The 18848-nt window shown below is 33.9% G+C and overlaps 1 non-coding gene across 1 annotated transcript; it reads left to right on the top strand.

Moving 5' to 3' along the window:
• The first annotated feature begins 1394 nt into the window (after positions 1 to 1394).
• On the top strand, positions 1395 to 1496 carry LOC145168174 (U6 spliceosomal RNA). Its single transcript, XR_013741745.1, has one exon. It is a non-coding gene; the product is annotated as a U6 spliceosomal RNA (small nuclear RNA).
• The last annotated feature ends 17352 nt before the right edge of the window (positions 1497 to 18848 follow it).

The raw sequence follows: 18848 nt of genomic DNA, 5'->3' as shown, positions 1-18848 counted from the left end.
TTGAGAGTGTTAGAGAGAGTTTGATGTAGTGTGTGTGTGTGTGTGTGTGGTTACCTTCGGTCGTGAGTAGAAGAGGAGAGGGGAGAGAAGAATGAGGTGACTTTGCATGGAAATATGAGATAGCTTGCCTTGTTACATGGTGAGTAATATGGAGGTGGCACCTCCAAAGTCAACTCCCCCCCCTTCCATTTCATTTTTCATTTTTTTTTAAATGTTGTTGGGCCGAGGGTTTTTGGGCTAGGAGGAAGGGTGGAGTAGTTTGGGCCTTGACTTGCCTTTACTCGAGATCATGAGGCCCAATGATTACTTTTCGGCCCAATGGGCTCATTAGATAGCTCACGGCCCATTTTGAAAGAAAAAGGGAGTTTATGGCCCATTACGGGTAAACTAATTTATTTTGGGCCCAAAATAGCCCAAAATGCTAAGTTTTATGGAAGTGGGTCCAATTAGAATCCAAATAGGGTTTCCAAGCCCAAAATGGTTGAATTGGATGCTTATTGGTCCATTAGGCCCAATAAGGAAATCCTAGTCCAATATGGACTTAAACCATGGTTCTTAGGGCTTCAGACTCTTCGATGAACATCAATGGTGAATCTAAATGAGCATTGAGTGGGATTTACTTAAAGTATATGTTTTACAATAGTTGAATGGTTACACAGGAATAGAATTTCCTAGCTGAAATGCTAGTTGTGACACATGCTCCTTGTTTTTAAGATAAAAGTCTTAAAAATAATTGGCTTCATACTTATGTATGCATTATAAGGTACCAGTGGGGTATTCGTGCAATGCTGCGGCAACATATAGTTTCTTACGTGGTTAGTTTTTTTTTTCTAAATAAATTTTTTGAGATTAAAATAATAGTATCTTTAAAAACACATAACATCGAAAAGATATCGATAATATCCATATACAACTGCTTTTTACTTATCATGTAAAACTTTTTGATACACCACGTTGAAATGAAACTTCAAGTTGTTTAATCATCCAATTTTAAGCTGAAAAGAGCGAGGGGGTAAACCTCACAATTAAAGAGTTCAAAATTTTCATCGATAGAATTCGTTCTTATCATTTTCTACTTCGTCAAAGTTGTATTACACTTTATCTTTTCCATAGAACTTATTGATCACCTGATCACTAAATTTGTCGTCATTTTCACTTTCAATTGTTAATACTGCTCTAGAAACATATAATTATACCTATTCTTTTTATTAGAATTAATAAAAAAAAAGGTTATCTTGTGCATATCGTTAGTTATTTAAAAGTTATATTATAAATCAAAAATTAAAAAGATGTCAGATGTAACATATAAAAAATAAACTTAGTTATTTCTTATCATTAAATTCAATTTCTCATTAGCATTTTTAACTCAAATTTAAAAATTAAACGTTTTGAGATTTCTCTCTTGGACATCAGATAAAATTGGAACAATACAGAGAAGATTAAAATGCCCCAGCGCAAGGAAGACACGTACAAATCGAAAAATGGTCAAAAAAATTTATAAATTAGTTTTCTCATTAGCCAAAAATTGAAGAACGCTGTCGGTTTTTATTTATCTAATCCATATATTTTTTTATTTAATTTATGATTAGTTAACCAAACTAATGGATAAAATAGTACATTATTTGTTATACATTTATTATATTTATGTAGGTCAATTTGTTTTATTGAAGTTATGGTTTGAGATTATAGTCAAATAGACATATTTATCATTTTAGATACATAATTATTTGACGATAGATATAATATTTTTTTATATACTTATCAACAAAAACTTCTGATATATATATAAGGCTAAAGGGTATGGTCACACCCAACCTGCTCAAAAAGTAACGCCACATCAGCGCTACAACACCTCCACTCCAAACCCACTACCAACCCACTAACCCTTGGAAATGGTTACCACTCCACATCATTTATTTTTTATTTTTTATTTTTTTTACAATATTAGAGTAAATTAAATAAAGTAATTCAAATAAAACACAAATTAAAAACACTAAATTAAAACACATTTCATTAATTTTAAAACACACAAGATCAAATCCTAAAATATTAAAAAAAAATCATAAATTACTTATTTATCCTAAATTACTTAAAAAAACACAAAACATAACAACTAAAACATAAATATTAGAACCTAATCCTCATACTTAGCACGGACACGTTGTTGGATTTTGAGAAATGTCGCGAGATTTTCGGGGTCGAGATCCGGTAGGAGCTTCGAGTTTATGATTTGAAGATCGGTAAGAGCGGTTTTTTGGCAACGAGGTTTCTCTGTGGATTCGTATTTTCTTTCTACAAAACTTAAAGTTTTATCTATGGATTCCACAAGCCCGTCGTCGCTAGTTGCGGTTGCTTTCCCGCTTGAAGACGCCGCCCGTTTTGCTTTGTCCCTTCCCGGTGGTCGACGGAGTTGGACTTCAGGTGGACCCTCTCCCTCGGCAACATCAACGTCATCATTGAGGTCTAACCCAAAACCCGTGTCTGATTTAGAAGTTCTTGGTCTTTTGTTGGAGCCGATGGTCGAGTCCGAATACGATATCTCCGGATTAAGGACCCATTTTGGACCTTGACGGCAAACTTCCCATGCTTTTTGGTGACCAAATGGTTTACCGTTGTTGGTCACTTTGAATTGGTAGCACACGGTTGATAAAATGTTGAAATCGTTCGAACCACTTTTATGCATATTTTTTAGATTTTCAAATATGTCATTAAACTTTGTGCAAATCGCGCGAAGATCACGCCATTTTCCGTTGACCGCGTCGTACGACCGATCCGTTTTCCTTCCAAGTAGCGCGTGAAAGTGATCCAAAACACGATTCCAAAAACTTTCTCCAGATTGCGCGTTGCCTCTTCTTGAATCACTGGATATGAAAATCCAAGCTTTTGCTAAAGCTTCTTCCTCTTCTTTTTTCCAAGTCGTTGCTTTCTTTTTCCCTTTTCCTTTTGGTTCCCTTCTTCGAGATGATTGTGGTGTTTCTTGGACAAGTACATCGTCGTTGTCGAGGTTCACGGTTTGGGATTGAGATAATGGGACTTGAGATGATTGAGTTTGGAATTGTGGAGAAGCTTGTTGTTGGAAACCTTGGAATTGGGGAATGAATTGAGGTTGAGTGAATTGTTGTTGTGGTCGTTGTTGTTGAAGAATTGTGGGTTGTAGGGAAAGTTAGTGAATAAAGGTTGTTGTTGGATTTGAGAATTCAACAATTGCATATAAGCTTGATAATCACTAAGAGTGTTTGGGGTGGGTGGAGTATTTTGGTTGAGATCCATTTTTTTGAAGAAAAGTGAAAGAAAGTAGGAGTATTTTTTGGATTTAGAAGTGTAAAATGAAGAGTGAAAGTGTAATATATATATATATATATATATATATATATATATATATATATATATATATATAAAAGGTGGTGTTTTTTAAATTAAATTTTTTTATTGTTTTTGTAAACTCAAACGGTCAAAAAATAGCCGTTTGCACCCTCTCTCTTTTTAATTGGCTGTCTTCGTCCATGATGTCCACTACGCCACAAGGCACCTACGCGCGCCTGGAGAGGTGTTCACGCGTAGGTGCCCTTGCCACGTAAGCCCACGCGTAGCCTTCGTAACTCGATAACGTATAGCCTAAACATAATATTCGTTGATGTTATTATCATTGATGACACTGTTTTCTACAAGTTAAAAAAATATGATAAATGTATTAATGATTTACATTTTGAAATGTAACTACCATTATATTTTCTTGTATACTTAAATCAAAACTTCTTGTATATAAAAAAAACTTAATCGACGATATGATACTATTATTTTTTTGAAATATAATATTAATTAAATTTTTATATAAATAAGAATAATATTAACTGCATTTATTGTTAGTAAATATATATTTTAAATATCTAACCACAAACCGTTTATTTATATATAATATTTAAAAAAATATAAAAATTACCATATCGTTCATCATTGATATATAATCGTTTACTGTTTTTTAGTATTGTTTTTATGCAAACATAAGAATTTTATCATCATTTAAATATTATAATAAAATATAACTTTTATAATAAAAACAATAAATCTAAGGAGCCGGTGATAAGACATAAAGCGAAAAGGATATTGTGACCCTCCGTAAATGATTTATGGGAAGTTGAATAGTTGTTTCGATATTTGTACACTAAAGATTTTTCAAATCTTTTTGAGTAATGACATTAAAATGAATCGTAATATAATATAAAAATAATATCATCTGAAAAGTTATATTTTAACAATGAGTATCAATAATACTTTACTTTACGATCAAGATTTGTTCAACTTAATTTTTACTCATTTAAAGGTTAATATATTAATTTTATAAAACAGCAATAAAAAAATATTATAAATATTTTTAGAAGTATAAACGATATATATGATATAGAATAAGATAAGAATATACTTTTTTACAGAATTTTTTTTACAAAATATTGTAATTACTTTATTATCAAAAGTCATCTCTATCTAACGTTTTTATCATACTTTTATATTGCAACATATTTTTACATTTTGTTAAGTCGTGATATTATTTTTTTCTTTTGTTTTTTAAGTAACTTTTTTGACGCTAAAAACATCATCCTATGTCCAGGTTTAGATTATTGATTTAAGTCCTTAAAGTACATAAGTAATTACTATTTAAAAGGAATAAAATCATTATCAGTGTTGTGAAATAATTTATATGTTTATATGCCACAAATATATAAAGAACCATACTAAATTAAATGAGTCACAATATACATCTCACTTATTTAAAAACCTGTCAAATTAAGAAATCTAAAAACATATATTGATAACAAACATCTTAAAATATCAAACACCAGATATACACTTCTTGTATTATGCATCTACAAATCTTTACAGAAATACAACAAATATAAGATACAAAACACATTTCTCTATCTCACTCTTTCTCTTATTCGTGCATCTCATTTTATTGTATTTTCCTCAGATTTAAAAGAGAAAGTGAAGTTTACTACACAAATCTAAGTAAGATCTATATACCTGTATTTTGCCTTTAAAAAATCTCGGAGCTAGACAAATCTTAATACACAAAATGGTCAGTACATTTACTACAACATAGATCTGAAATTAACCGATAGATCTTAAACCTTTTGCTCAACATTTGTACCAATACAACAAAGATATGAAATTATACTTCATAACATTGTATAAGAACATTGAGGGTGTTTGGCTTAGCTTTTGAGAGACCAAAAATCATTTTAGGAAAAAATCAAAGGTAAAAGATGTTTGGTAAAAGCACTTTTAAAAGCTACTTTTTGATTTTGGATATATGGAAAATGAACTTTTTGGAAAAGTCAGGAAAACCTGATTTTTTGCAACTTCTCCAAAAAAAGACTTTTGGCCTCTAAAAAGATAATTCAAACACCCCATTGTCAGGAAACCAACACCAAGTGATGCACACTTACAACCAAATTTAAAATCTTTAGGTAATACAAATCCAATAAGACACCTATTTGTTTTTGAATGAATATACAACAGTAAAAATAAGAAGATGAACAAATTTGTTTTGACATTATCTTTGCATGTCTAACAGTTGTGGTCATGAGGTGGTGTTCGTAGCCTAGGATGTTGGAGACAGAGGATGGTGGTGGCGGTAGTTAGAGGAAGTTGAGGTTTCTTGAGAGTGTAAAGAGCTTTTCTTGAGAGAGTGTGTCGGACTAGAACGATGGGAGGGACAGATGTTGATGGAAAGCGGTGATGCTAGACGACGGTAACGACAACAGCTGGAGAATGTCATAGGGTTTTCAGATTGTCTAAGAAGAAGATGATAACATCGATTTTTAGTGGGAGAAAAGGAAGATGGTGCAGGGATGCGAAGTTTTAGCATGAGAAATGAAGGTAAAGAGCATTAGGGTTTACAATGGTCCATACTCTATATGTAATATATATAGTGTGAAATGTATTTTTTGATTGGTCAAATTTGTTTCATGTGGATTATCATTATATTTTGATCTCCACCATCTAAATTAAATCCAAATGTTCAAATTTTATTTCCTTGTTTTGAAGACTTGGTCTTAAATTTTGATGATCCCACATTATAAATTTATAAATGCATTATATATATATATATATATATATATATATATATATATATATATATATATATATATGTAACACCTGGTTCTTGGTACGTATTCTTTTATCAAATCTTTAAATGTTTAGCATTTTGGGTCTTGAACTCGGCGAGTTGAAGGACCAACTCGCCGAGTAGAAGCGGGATGGGACGCGGGGTTTAAGTGATGTACTCGGCGAGTTGGGTCCCCGGACTCGGCGAGTAGACCCTGTTTGGACAAAAACCCTAATTCAGGGGTGTGCACCCTATTTAAACACCTTAACTCGGCCTCCTTCGTCCCATTTACTCCCAGAAGACCCCCATAGCAAACCCTAGCCGTTATTGAAGAGTTTTAAGGCATTTAGAGTGATCTTGGTGATTTTGTGGTTCAAGGAAGAAGGAAAAGCTTGAAGGATCAAGAGGAGGCTAGAGGGATTCAGTTGTGAGCATCATTTGCAGTCTTCAGAAGGTATAAAGTCTATACCTTGCTCTTTCATTTGTTAGATCCCTCTTTGGGAAGATTTAGGGCTTTTATGAGCCATTTTGGTAGCCAACCATGTTTGCAAACGTGGTTGGGGGTTTGAGCTTCTGAATGACATCATTCAGAGAGTCACTAGGCAGATTTGGGTTGCTTTTGCACCCATGAAAGGTTCCATGTGCCATATGAGCTTGTTTTATGTCCTTTTGAGCTCAAAGTCCCATGCAAGCACGTAAAGTGTGAGAACCATCAAAATTGAGTCAAGTCAAAGTCAAACAAAGTCAACAAGTCAAAACCAATCGACTCAATTAACCCTTGTATATTAGGGTTTACACTATGTAATTACTGTACAATGCAATATCTTAATGAGAGAAACATCATTTGGAAAGTTCGTGTGTTGAATTTCCTAAGTAAACATTGAACCAAAACGATAAAACATTATTGCACACTCATCGGGAGTGTGTACGACACTAAAACACGGTTTAACGGGGTTTACGAACCTTGCGTTGTGAAGCCGGACACTCAAATTAATCACAAACGAAACCTCTCTAAATCGTTTTCACTCTATCTCTTTCTATTTGAAATCTCTCCCAAATCTCTCTCAAAAGTTACTTTAACTTTTTGTAATCATTCGGGCCATCCCGACCCTTAACCGGGTCAAAACCCACTTGAAACGGGGTAAAAACGGGTAAAATAACCTTAAGGAACCAAAACCCTCCTATTAGAAGCGAAAACTCTCATGAGAAGCCTCTCAGGACCGAAGCCTCTCATGAGAAGCCTCTCAGGACCGAAGCCTCTCAGGACCGAAGCCTCTCATGAGAAGCCTCTCAGGACCGAAGCCTCTCATGAGAAGCCTCTCAGGACCGAAGCCTCTCATTAGAAGCCTCTCAGGACAGAAGCCTCGCATGAGAAGCCTCTCAGACAGCCCATGCGAGAGGTCTCGCAGACGGCCCCTTTTTACCGGTTTTTTCGACTACGACTTCGTTTTAACTCCGTTTTTCATTATTTTAACGTGGGATTTTCACCCAAAACTTTATTTTATAAACTAAGGCCCCAAAATATATAAATCTCCAGGGTTTTTATAAAAATGTATTAAAAGAATTGGTGGTTGGACTAATTATTGAGGGAATATTTGTTTTTCCTTATTTTATGACAAAAGCAAGCCATCACCACCTCACTCTATGATCAGCCACTCTTTCCCACTACTCCTTGTCACCTTAGTGGACCTTTACAACCTATCTCCAGCTCTTCCCACGTTCTAAGAGCTGGAGGATTGGTCATCTCTCCTCATTCTCCTTAAAAGCCCTTTCATTCTACACTTAGCAACCAAGAACACTCTCCAAAATTCTCTCATCTTTTCTCTCAATTTCAAGAACTTCAAGGTTTTCTCCAGGGATTTCTTTCTTCAATTAGTAAGTATCTTCATCATTCAAATAATTATTAAACTCCATTCTACTCAAATCATTGATATCTTACACAAATTCCATCTTATTCGGTGTTAGATTCTCGAATCATCAAGACATCTTCTTAGTGTTCTTGGGTTGAACACTTCCTCTATCTCACTTTCATCTACTGAAATCACATAAGGTGAGTTCATACCCCTACATTTACATGTTTTCTTAAGTTTTAAGGGGGTAATACAAGTAAAATCATCAAGAACACAATTAAACTTTTTCTAACAGATTACATCAGAAAGGATGGACTTTAATCACGGACTATTTTGGTCAACTTAAATATTTTAGTTTTCAAAACTGTTCCAGGTGCAAGTAGTTCAAACTCTTAGCTTTAAAATGGCTACTTGCACATCTCCATATGATTTTTCTACAATTTATGGTGATTTTTACAAAACTGCCTATCATTTCAGAGGCAAAACCGGACCAGTATGTGATTATGAACATTTTCACCTCTGTTAGAGATCACTAAAAATCATGATAAACTTTACGAACAAACTAGACTCATATTCCAAACTCTCAGAATTTGCGGATTTGGATTTAGAGCTTTGATGATTTTTCTATAAATTTTCTAATAACAGTAACAGAAACTGTATACAACAAAAAGTTGCTGTCAATTTCATTTCACCTTGTAACATGTTGAGCAAGGTGTATATCTTTATGTGATTATATGTTATTGCAATATATGACATTTTATCTTAATATTTAGACACACATCAGTTTACAAATGGATTTGGACATATAAAATATAAAGAATAACAAGTGATTATAATCAAAGTACAACCGATACATTCAAACATTTAATAAACTATTTTGAATATAGTTTGCATACATTGCTACGTACTACCCTTGGTTGATAAACTATAATAGGTATAGTTTATGATACATTACATAATACATACATTTAAAAAGGGTACATTTATACAAAGGATATTTTCATTAAGCAAGGTACGGCCATACGGTACCAAGTTTTCATAACACGTAATTCCGTTAATGACTTTATGAAATATTACATAACACATACATTTAAAAAGGGTACATTTATACAAAGGAAATTTTCATTAAGCAAGGTACGGCCATACGGTACCAAGTTTTCATTACACTACACGTAAATTCGTTAATGACTTCTGTGAGACATTCGATTCAATTTACAAATAAGTCCTGTATTATAACCAGAGTCTCCTCGAGGGAGAGCGTGATACTTGTGTATAGATCTATATTGGGTCTGACAAACCCACACCTTAGGTGCATGCAACAGCTAGACCGACAGGTCTGGGGTGACAAATGTCATAACATTTCCGACGCCTGAAGAACGTCGTTTCAGGCCAACTAGGTCATAGCATGGTTATAATAACTCACATGTGGTATTAACAAACATAGAATTTACGGGGATTTCACTAAAATCAAACGAGTTTATGTCGATTTAAACTTGCATTGTTTTACTATAAGGAACGAACACTACTTGTACATTTCGGTCTTTGGGTTTTAAGACTACATTTACACATTAAGGAAAATATTGGATTTTCTGGAACGAACACTACTTTTACAAGAAAAGGCTTTAATAAACACACATAAAGTATTAATGAATATTGGAATTTACGGGAACTTCATTAAAATTAAACGAGTTTATGTCGATTTAAACTTACATTATTTATTATAAGTAAGAAAAGTTACTTATACATTTCGGTCTTTGGATTTAAGACTACATATACATTTTAAGGAAAATATTTGATTTTTCTAAAACAAATACTACTTTTACAAACGAAAGGCTTTTAATAATACCAAACAAAAGCTTATGAACTCACCAACCTCTGTGTTGACACTTTTTCAAACAACTTGTATTCTCAGGAAATCATTAAACAGGTAACCAAGTGCTTTTGAGGATGGGACGCTAAGGCGTCTACTATTTCATATTTTGTCAACATATTGTAATTGATTCGTAAACATGTAATTCATACAATGATGTAACTTTTTCAATTATATATATGTTGGTTGTGTTTGCTTGAATTACTATTACAATTGTTGTTATGATACTACACATGAAGTCCTCCACCCCCGGACATTTCCGCCATCCTTGGTTTGGGGGTGTGACAGATTGGTATTAGAGCACAGTTTATAGTGAATTAAGTATATCATACCACATAAGATATACAAACTATAAACACAATTGAGACTAATAGTCTCTGATTTGTGCATTTTTCAAATAAATATACTTTTAGAAAATAAATGATTTTCTTGATTAAAGTATACATACATACATAACATGCTCGCATGGTATCATAACTAGCGAAAACATAAAGCAAAAGAAGAAGAGTTGAACATTTTGAGTATGCCTTAGTATATGTGGATTAAGTCTGGGAAGGATATAGCCTGATCAACTATATCTGTCCGGGAGTTGACTTGCATATACCGGGGGATGGTCAGGATGGGCAACAAATCTAACAAACCTAATAACACACTACAAAGGATACTTTAAGAACTCAAAACTAAACATTTACAAATACTATAGGAGTATTTTGTGTTACTATAATAAATTATATGAGAATTAAATAGGTCTTTATTTATAGATCAATAGCTGCTAAGTGGATGCGCTAAGGTCATATGTAACTAAGATGCTATAGACTTAGAATTTATATATCTTTGTTTCACTTCCTGTCCTTGTTTGGTTGTGGTCTTGGAGTTAGGGTCATCTATTCGAAGGACTATTATATCTTAATCACATATGACTGGTATGCACTTTGCAACTAATGAAGTAACCGATAAAGATCTTTTTAAAACATAAATATATTAATTATGTCCCGACTAAATTAGTATGTGTGAAACTTTTACAAACGGTCATATACTTGGAAACAAGAAGCTGCTTTCCAAATGTTAAAACAAGCCCTATGCAGAGCACCGATCTTGTCTCTCCCAGAGGGAACCGAAGACTTCGTAGTGTTGTGATGCTTCGAATCAAGGCTTCGGATGTGTGCTCATGGAGAGAGGGAAGGTTATCACGTATGCATCAAGACAGCTTAAGACGCACGAGGTTAATTATACTACGCACGACCTGGAATTAGGAGCAGTAGTATTCGCTTTGAAGATCTGGAGACACTACCTCTACGGCACGAAATGCACTATCTTCACTGATCACAAAAGTCTTCAGCATATCCTCAATCAGAAAGAGCTCAACATGCGACAGAGGAGATGGGTAGAGTTGCTGAATGACTACGAGTGCGAAATTCATTATCATCCGGGCAAGGCCAATGTAGTGGCCGATGCTCTAAGCAGGAAGGAGTACTCGGGCCGCCGAGTAAAATCCTTAACAATGACAATCCATTCCCACCTGACCATACAAATCAAGGAAGATCAACTGGAAGCTTTGAAACCAGAAAAGGTGGCAGGAGAGACATTAAGGGGAATGGATAAAAACTTAGAAGTCAAGGATGATGGAGCACGTTATATGACGAGCGGTCGTTGTCGCGTCAAAAATAAACCTTATTTTCACTAATCTAGCGAGGGGTAAGTAAGGGTCGGATCCAGAGGAGCTTATGGTTAATAGTTTAGTTACTATTTTGATTTAACGATAAAGAAATAATGATCAATTTGAGATTTATAAATATGATGACAAACAAAAAATATATGATTTTAATTCAATTAAAAAAAAATGATCGCTTCCGGTTTCAGAATTAATAATTATATGAATTAGAAATGAGTGTTATTAATTTTTCATAGTCGATTCAATTAAAGTCTAAGTCCAAAATAGAAAATAAGTGTAACCGCACCCTCCGTCCTACACACCACTATTGGATGATTTGGCACGGTGGGGAGATCACTTAAAATTATTTTAAACTTGGAATAATTAATTGATAAATGAATAAAATAAGTGTAACGATTTTATAATGTTAAAAACATAAACAAAATCCACAAATAATATTCAACAAATTCAAATGTTCACACCCAAAAATAATACAATAAGTAAGAATTAAAACCTACTCCCGGTTGCGATCACGAGAGGATTTAGCCGCACATTGTAGACTTATACAAACTCATATTTGTATTCTTGAATTCTTGATGTCTTGATCTTGAATCTTGAAAAGTCTTGAATCTTTGATGGCTTGAATTCTTTGAAAAAGAAAGGAATTTGGAAGACTAAAATGCTTCCAAAAAAATATAGAAATTTCCTAAAGAAGGTGGTGGTATGAAAGTAGGTTGGTATAAGAGGTATAAGAGGTATAAGAGGTGTCTTAGAGATAAGAGGTGTGTAAGAATGTAAGAGGGTGTGTTGAAATGGTGATTTTGAGGTGGTATTTATAGTGAATTTTTGGAAAATTAAATACCAAAAAGAATGAAATAAAGGTAGGAATATTAAGCTTTTAGATTGGATCTAAGATCCAATCTAAATCTTATGAAAAAGAATTCAAAAGAATTAAAAATATGGAATTATTTGGATCTAGGAATATTAAGCTTTTAGATTGGCTCGGCTGGCTGCGGCTGAGCTCGGCTTCGGCTTGGCTTGGCTTGGCTGGGGCCTTTTCTTTTCTTTTTCATTTTTTTAAAATTAATTTAAATTAAATAAATTCAATTTAATTACTATAAATTAATTAGAAAATAATTAATTATTTCCCACTAATTTATTTTAATTAAACCTCATTAATTAATTTAAATACTTTTTATTTTTATTTTTAAAAACATGATTTTTATATATTATTTTTATTTTGATTTTATTAAAAATACATTTAATTAAATTAAATTATTTAGAAAATAATAAAATTATTATTTCCTAAATAAATCATTTTAATTAAATTATAATTATTTTAAAAATACAATTTTTCATTTTTTTATTTTGTTTTCTCGTCTTTCCAAACCCGAACATCTTCAATTCTTATGTTTTCAATCTTGATTTCTCTTCGTGTAATTCCTTGAACTTCTTTTTGCATCTTTTTGTACCATTTTATCATATTTACCACCTACAAACATAATTCAAATAAATGTCAAAGTAGCACCATTCTTAGATAAAATTGGTTATTTTACATAAATTATAGTATATTAAGCGTGATGTAAAATATACCGATCAAACCTCCCCAACTTATCTCTTTCTCGTCCCGAGAAAGATCCAAATGTAATTGATTAGCGTGCTAGAAAACTTCTTTGATGTTTTTGAAAACTAAATATATGAATTATAAACTAGTTTTCACATGGAACCATAACAGAATTAAATAACACCAATCAATACCACCTGATCAAGATATAGCAACAAGTGTTAGGATGAGGTCACATTTCTTTCTTTGAAGTGGGGACGTGTTTACACTTAAGGTCGATTTAAAGATATCGCTTTACCATAGGCTTGATCTACCTATACTTAGAGACTACTTAAATATCAATCAAAAGGACTTTCAGGTTGTAATGTTCGGCTAAGGGTAGGGTAGGGATGTTTTTGGATTGGTGACTTGGGTCTTTTAAACTTTAAGAGCACAACAAAGATAATTATTACAACTCGATAAATACAATACAACTATATACAAACATTAATAACATCTACAACTTATCTAACACGACTCAAAACGTTTAGATAAGACAAAAATCTTTTTGGATTATGTTCAGCTTAAAAATCATGACATTATTTGAATATGTCATTTCAAATTAAAATTGTATTATTAACAAAAACACAAAAGTTATTCAAACTAAAATGCTTGGTTCTGGTTTTTTTTTTTTTTTTTTTTTTTTTTTTTTTTTTTTTTTTCACAGCAAAACCCCAAAGTGTATATATATGGACTCAACTTGAAACAAAAATTGCAAACGTTTACAAACATATAAAATATTTTTAACTAACCTTCACTAACGCTATACTTTTATTTTTAACATTTTTTTTTTGAACACAACAGATATATATCAAAATATGGAAGCTCAAACTTTAGATTTGTTTCTAAACTTTGAAAAAATAACAAATAACACATAAAAAATCTCACATCATACAACTTTAAACTTAGGCTTAGATTTTCTAAAAATGTCGAAAATTTGTGTAAAATGTTTCGAACAACGTTAATTTCTTGATATCTAACCTTAAGTTTATAAAACTATAAATACTTACACAAACAAAAAGAGAACATTCAAATAAAAGGGTAGCTGTCTTCTTTTTCAATTTATATATATATTAAACCAATTTTTTAGAACCAAGCAAGAGAAATTTTCTGAAATTTCACAATTTATTTGACTCGCTAAAATATGAACAATATATATAACAAATACATACACGGAAATGATAAAACTTTGCTTTATAAAGTCCAAAGACATGGTAGGAAAGTGTTTGGGATATGGCTTAAATCTGCTTAAGAAACGAACAGGCTAAGGCTCAAAGTGGTTAACAACAGGGATTTTAAATACAAATGGGTAGGCTTAAGGGTTAATTGGCTAAAAATAAAAATAAATGAATTGCCTTTATCATTTTGATATTCAGTATTCTTAAAATAGAGTTAAAACAAGTTCTAGAAAGCTGATCTACTGCATGAAATGTATCAGTCTGTTACGGTCCACTTTCTCACTGTTATGCATCCTATTGTTTGTTTCTATATCCATAAAAGTAATACTAATTGGTGCTTCAAAATGTTTTTTTTTATGTTTCCTGCTATAATTTGGTAAAAAGCACACTAACATACTAACACAATTACATTCTTTCCTTTTTGGGATAATTTCTTATTTATATTAAAAAAAATCACACAAAACAAACAAAAAATCGAGATCACCTGATAGTTCTTGGTAGAGGAGGCTTTTATATCTTCAAAAATAGGAGAAAAATGTTGAATTTTTTTTTTCTTGTTGGGCTCCATCAAAACCAAAAATTGCAGCATATTTGGTTTGTCGCCTTTTTCTCATTTAAGTATACCTCCCCAACTTTAAACTTTGCATCGTCCTCGATGTAAAACACAAAAGAAAACCATAAAACAATAAAATGAAATAAACCACAAACACACCAAATAAAATAAATCCATCATTTTCGCTGAGGATCGCGATTGAACTTGGCATGTGCAACAAGCCTTTTAAACCCCTAGGTTACCCTAATGGACGAGTGAAGTCTCGTGAGGGTTTGCAGTGAACATACCCACAAAGTTCTCGAGTTGCCTCCCGAAGTAGCGCTAAGTTTAACGTCTTCAGCCAGACGTGTTACCTCGAAGCAAAAACTAGATGACGTAAGTGGGTTGTTCTTGTAAAAAGTCAACCCGTTCTACTTGTACCTCATGTCGTGTGGCGGATGAAATATAGGGCTTGAGACGATGCCCGTTTACTTTGAATGACTCACCCCCTTTTTCATCTTTGATCTCAATCGCTCCGTGAGGTGTGACATCAACTACTTCATATGGTCCTGACCATTTGCTTTTCAATTTCCCGGGAAAAAGCTTTAACCGTGAATTAAATAGCCACACTTTTTGTCCTTTTTCAAAAGTTTTGATCTTTAATTTTGCATCGTGGAATGCTTTCATCTTGGACTTATATGTGACAGCATTATTGTATGCCTCATCCCGAAGTTCTTCCAGTTCACTCAATTGTAGTTTTCGTTCCTTTCCTGCTTGATCATACTCCAAATTTACTTCTTTGATGGCCCACAATGCTCGATGTGCTAACTCAACCGGTAAGTGACATCCTTTTCCATAAACAAGTCTATAAGGGGTTGTGCCAATCGGTGTTTTGAAAGCAGTCCGATAGGCCCAAAGCGCATCGTCTAGTCGAAGTGACCAGTCTTTGCGGTCAGGTCTAACGGTTTTTTGTAAAATTTCTTTGATCTGTCGATTAGACACTTCCACTTGACCACTTGTTTGAGGGTGGTAAGGTGTGGCAATTCTATGATTCACACCATATTGTTTGAGTAGTTTGCCAAATTTAAAGTTTTTAAAATGTGACCCCCCATCACTGATGATCACACGAGGGATACCATGTCTCACAAAAATATTTTTCTTGACAAACTTACAAACAACATGGTGATCATTTGTTTTGGTGGCCTCGGCTTCAATCCACTTTGAGACATAATCGACAGCCACCAAAATATAAATATTGCCGAAAGAAGTTGGAAAAGGACCCATAAAGTCAATTCCCCACACATCAAATATTTCAACAACCAAGATGGGGTTTAATGGCATTTGGTCTCTTTTTGAGATCCCCCCAACTTGTTGGCATTTCAAACATGATTTAACAAACACATGCGCATCACGAAAAATTGTTGGCCAGAAGAAACCCGTGTCTAGAACTCTGCGACCCGTCTTTTGAGCACTGAAATGTCCTCCACATGCGTATGAGTGACAATGAGCCAATAAATCTTGAATTTCATGGTCAGGGACACATCTCAGAATTATTTGATCTGGTCCAATCTTGAATAAGTCTGGATTGTCCCAAATAAACCGTTTTGCTTGTGCCATGAAATGTTTCATCTTTTGCTTTGTCCAATACTCTGGTATTTTTCCTGTAGCCAAATAATTCACAATATTAGCAAACCAAGGTAATCCATTGATGTTCAATAATTGTTCATCGGGAAAGGTATCCCGAATTTCATCCTTGAAAGTGCTTGATACATCAATGGGGAGTCTGGACAAGTGATCGGCTACTACATTATCACTTCCTTTCTTATCCTGAATTTCTAAGTTAAATTCTTGTAGTAGCAATATCCATCTAATAAGCCTCGGTTTTGCATCTTTCTTTTGCATGAGATGACGCAAAGCACTATGGTCCGTAAAAACAACAACTTTTGACCCCCAAACATATGAGCGAAATTTGTCTAAAGCAAAGACAACTGCTAACAACTCTTTTTCCGTTGTTGTGTAATTTAATTGTATATCGGAAAACGTTTTGCTAGCATAAGAGATTACAACGGGCTTTTTATTCACCCGTTGCCCCAATACAGCACCAACCGCATAATCACTTGCGTCACACATGATTTCAAAAGGTTGTGACCAATCAGGTGATCGCAATATTGGTGCTTGGGAAAGTTGTCCCTTTAGATTTTGAAAGGATTTCATACACGATTCATCAAAAGAAAATGGTGCGTCTTTAGAGAGCAAATTGCATAAAGGTTTTGAAATCGCACTAAAATTTTTGATGAATCGTCTATAAAAACCTGCATGTCCAAGAAAAGATCTCACGCCTTTGACATTTGTGGGAGGTGGTAGTAAGGAAATGAGTTGTACTTTGGCATGGTCAACTTCAAATCCTCTTTCAGAAACAACATGCCCAAGTACAACTCCTTCTTTAACCATGAAATGACTTTTCTCCCAACTTAAAACCAAGTTTGTCTCCGTGCAACGTTTCAAAACTTTTACCAATTGTTGGAGACATGTGTCAAATGTTGATCCAAAAATAGAGAAACCATCCATAAAAATTTCCAAGGACTCCCCGACCATGTCTGAAAAAATACTAGTCATTAATCTTTGAAAAGTGGCAGGGGCATTACATAATCCGAATGGCATTCGGAATGCGAAAGTACCATAGGGACATGTAAAAGTAGTCTTGGCTTGGTCTTCAGGATGTATAGGTATTTGATTGTATCCAGAATACCCATCCAGAAAACAATAAAACTTTTGACCTGATAATTTCTCTATTATTTGGTCAATGAAAGGTAAAGGAAAATGGTCTTTTAAAGTGGCAGTATTTAATTTGCGATAATCAATACAAACCCGCCACCCGGTTACCGGCCGAGTGGTTATCTTTTCACCACTTGAAGTTTCTACGATCGTGATGCCAGCTTTCTTTGGAACGGTTTGCGTTGGGCTAACCCATACACTGTCAGAGATTGGGTAGATGATTCCGGCATCTAACCACTTTAACACTTCTTTCTTCACGACTTCCCTCATATTAGGGTTCGATCTTCTTTGCGTCTCTCTTGATGGTTTTGTCGACGGTTCGGTAATGATTCTATGCATGCAAACTGCTGGGCTTATTCCCTTAAGATCGGCAATTGTCCATCCAACTGCGGCTTTGTATGTGTTAAGCACCTTCAGTAATGCTTGTTCTTGTTCCTCTGTCAAATCTGATGCAATGATCACCGGAAGCGTTTGATTTTCTCCTAAAAAGGCATATTTCAAATGCTTCGGTAATAACTTCAATTCTAATGCTGGTGGTTCTTCCAATGATGGCTTTATCTTTAAATCAATTGAATCTGGGAGATCATCAAAATTATTTGACCAAGTTGACGTGCGACCATGGATAGCATTCAGAAACTCTTTTTGATCTTCAATTGATTGAGATCTGTCACTGTCACAAAAAACATCCTCCAAATCATTGGTTATGTCCAGGAGCATATTTGCGGTATGCTCGTGAACACAATCCCCGATGGTGTCTATCATAAAGCAATCATTATGATCTGGAGAGTTAGCGTTCGGTTCAAAGGCTTGTAGTCTCAACTTGCGGTTGCCAAAAGTCACGTCAATTGCACCATCTCGACAACTAATTTGAGCATTTATAGTTGCTAAAAAGGGACGACCGAGAATGACATTTTGTTGTTTGTCCTTGAAGTGTTTTTCAGAGTCCATAACTATGAAGTCAACTGGGTAATAAAAATCTTCCACCTTGACTATGACATCAGGCAACATCCCCCGTGGTAATTTAAGTGACAAATCGGCCATGGACACAGTAATGTTAGTTGGTTGCAATGGGCCAAGGTCATATTTATCATATAAACTACCAGGAAGGACATTGATACTTGCTCCAAGATCAAGAAGTGCCTTTTTGATTTTTATGTTTCCAATTTCAATTGTAATTAAAGGTGCTCCAGGATCTTTTAATTTGGGTGGAAGTATTCCTGTCAAAGCGGCACTAACATGTGCTGTACCGTTTGATTTTGTTGGAATTCGGTGACGTCTCTTTT

This window comes from Lactuca virosa, chromosome 3 (assembly GCF_052849685.1).
Source record: "Lactuca virosa cultivar CGN04683 chromosome 3, Lactuca_virosa_CGN04683_v6, whole genome shotgun sequence".
NCBI classification, from domain to species: domain Eukaryota; kingdom Viridiplantae; phylum Streptophyta; class Magnoliopsida; order Asterales; family Asteraceae; genus Lactuca; species Lactuca virosa.
Note: the sequence above shows the minus strand (reverse complement) of the source record. Positions and strands in the feature narration are given on the sequence as shown.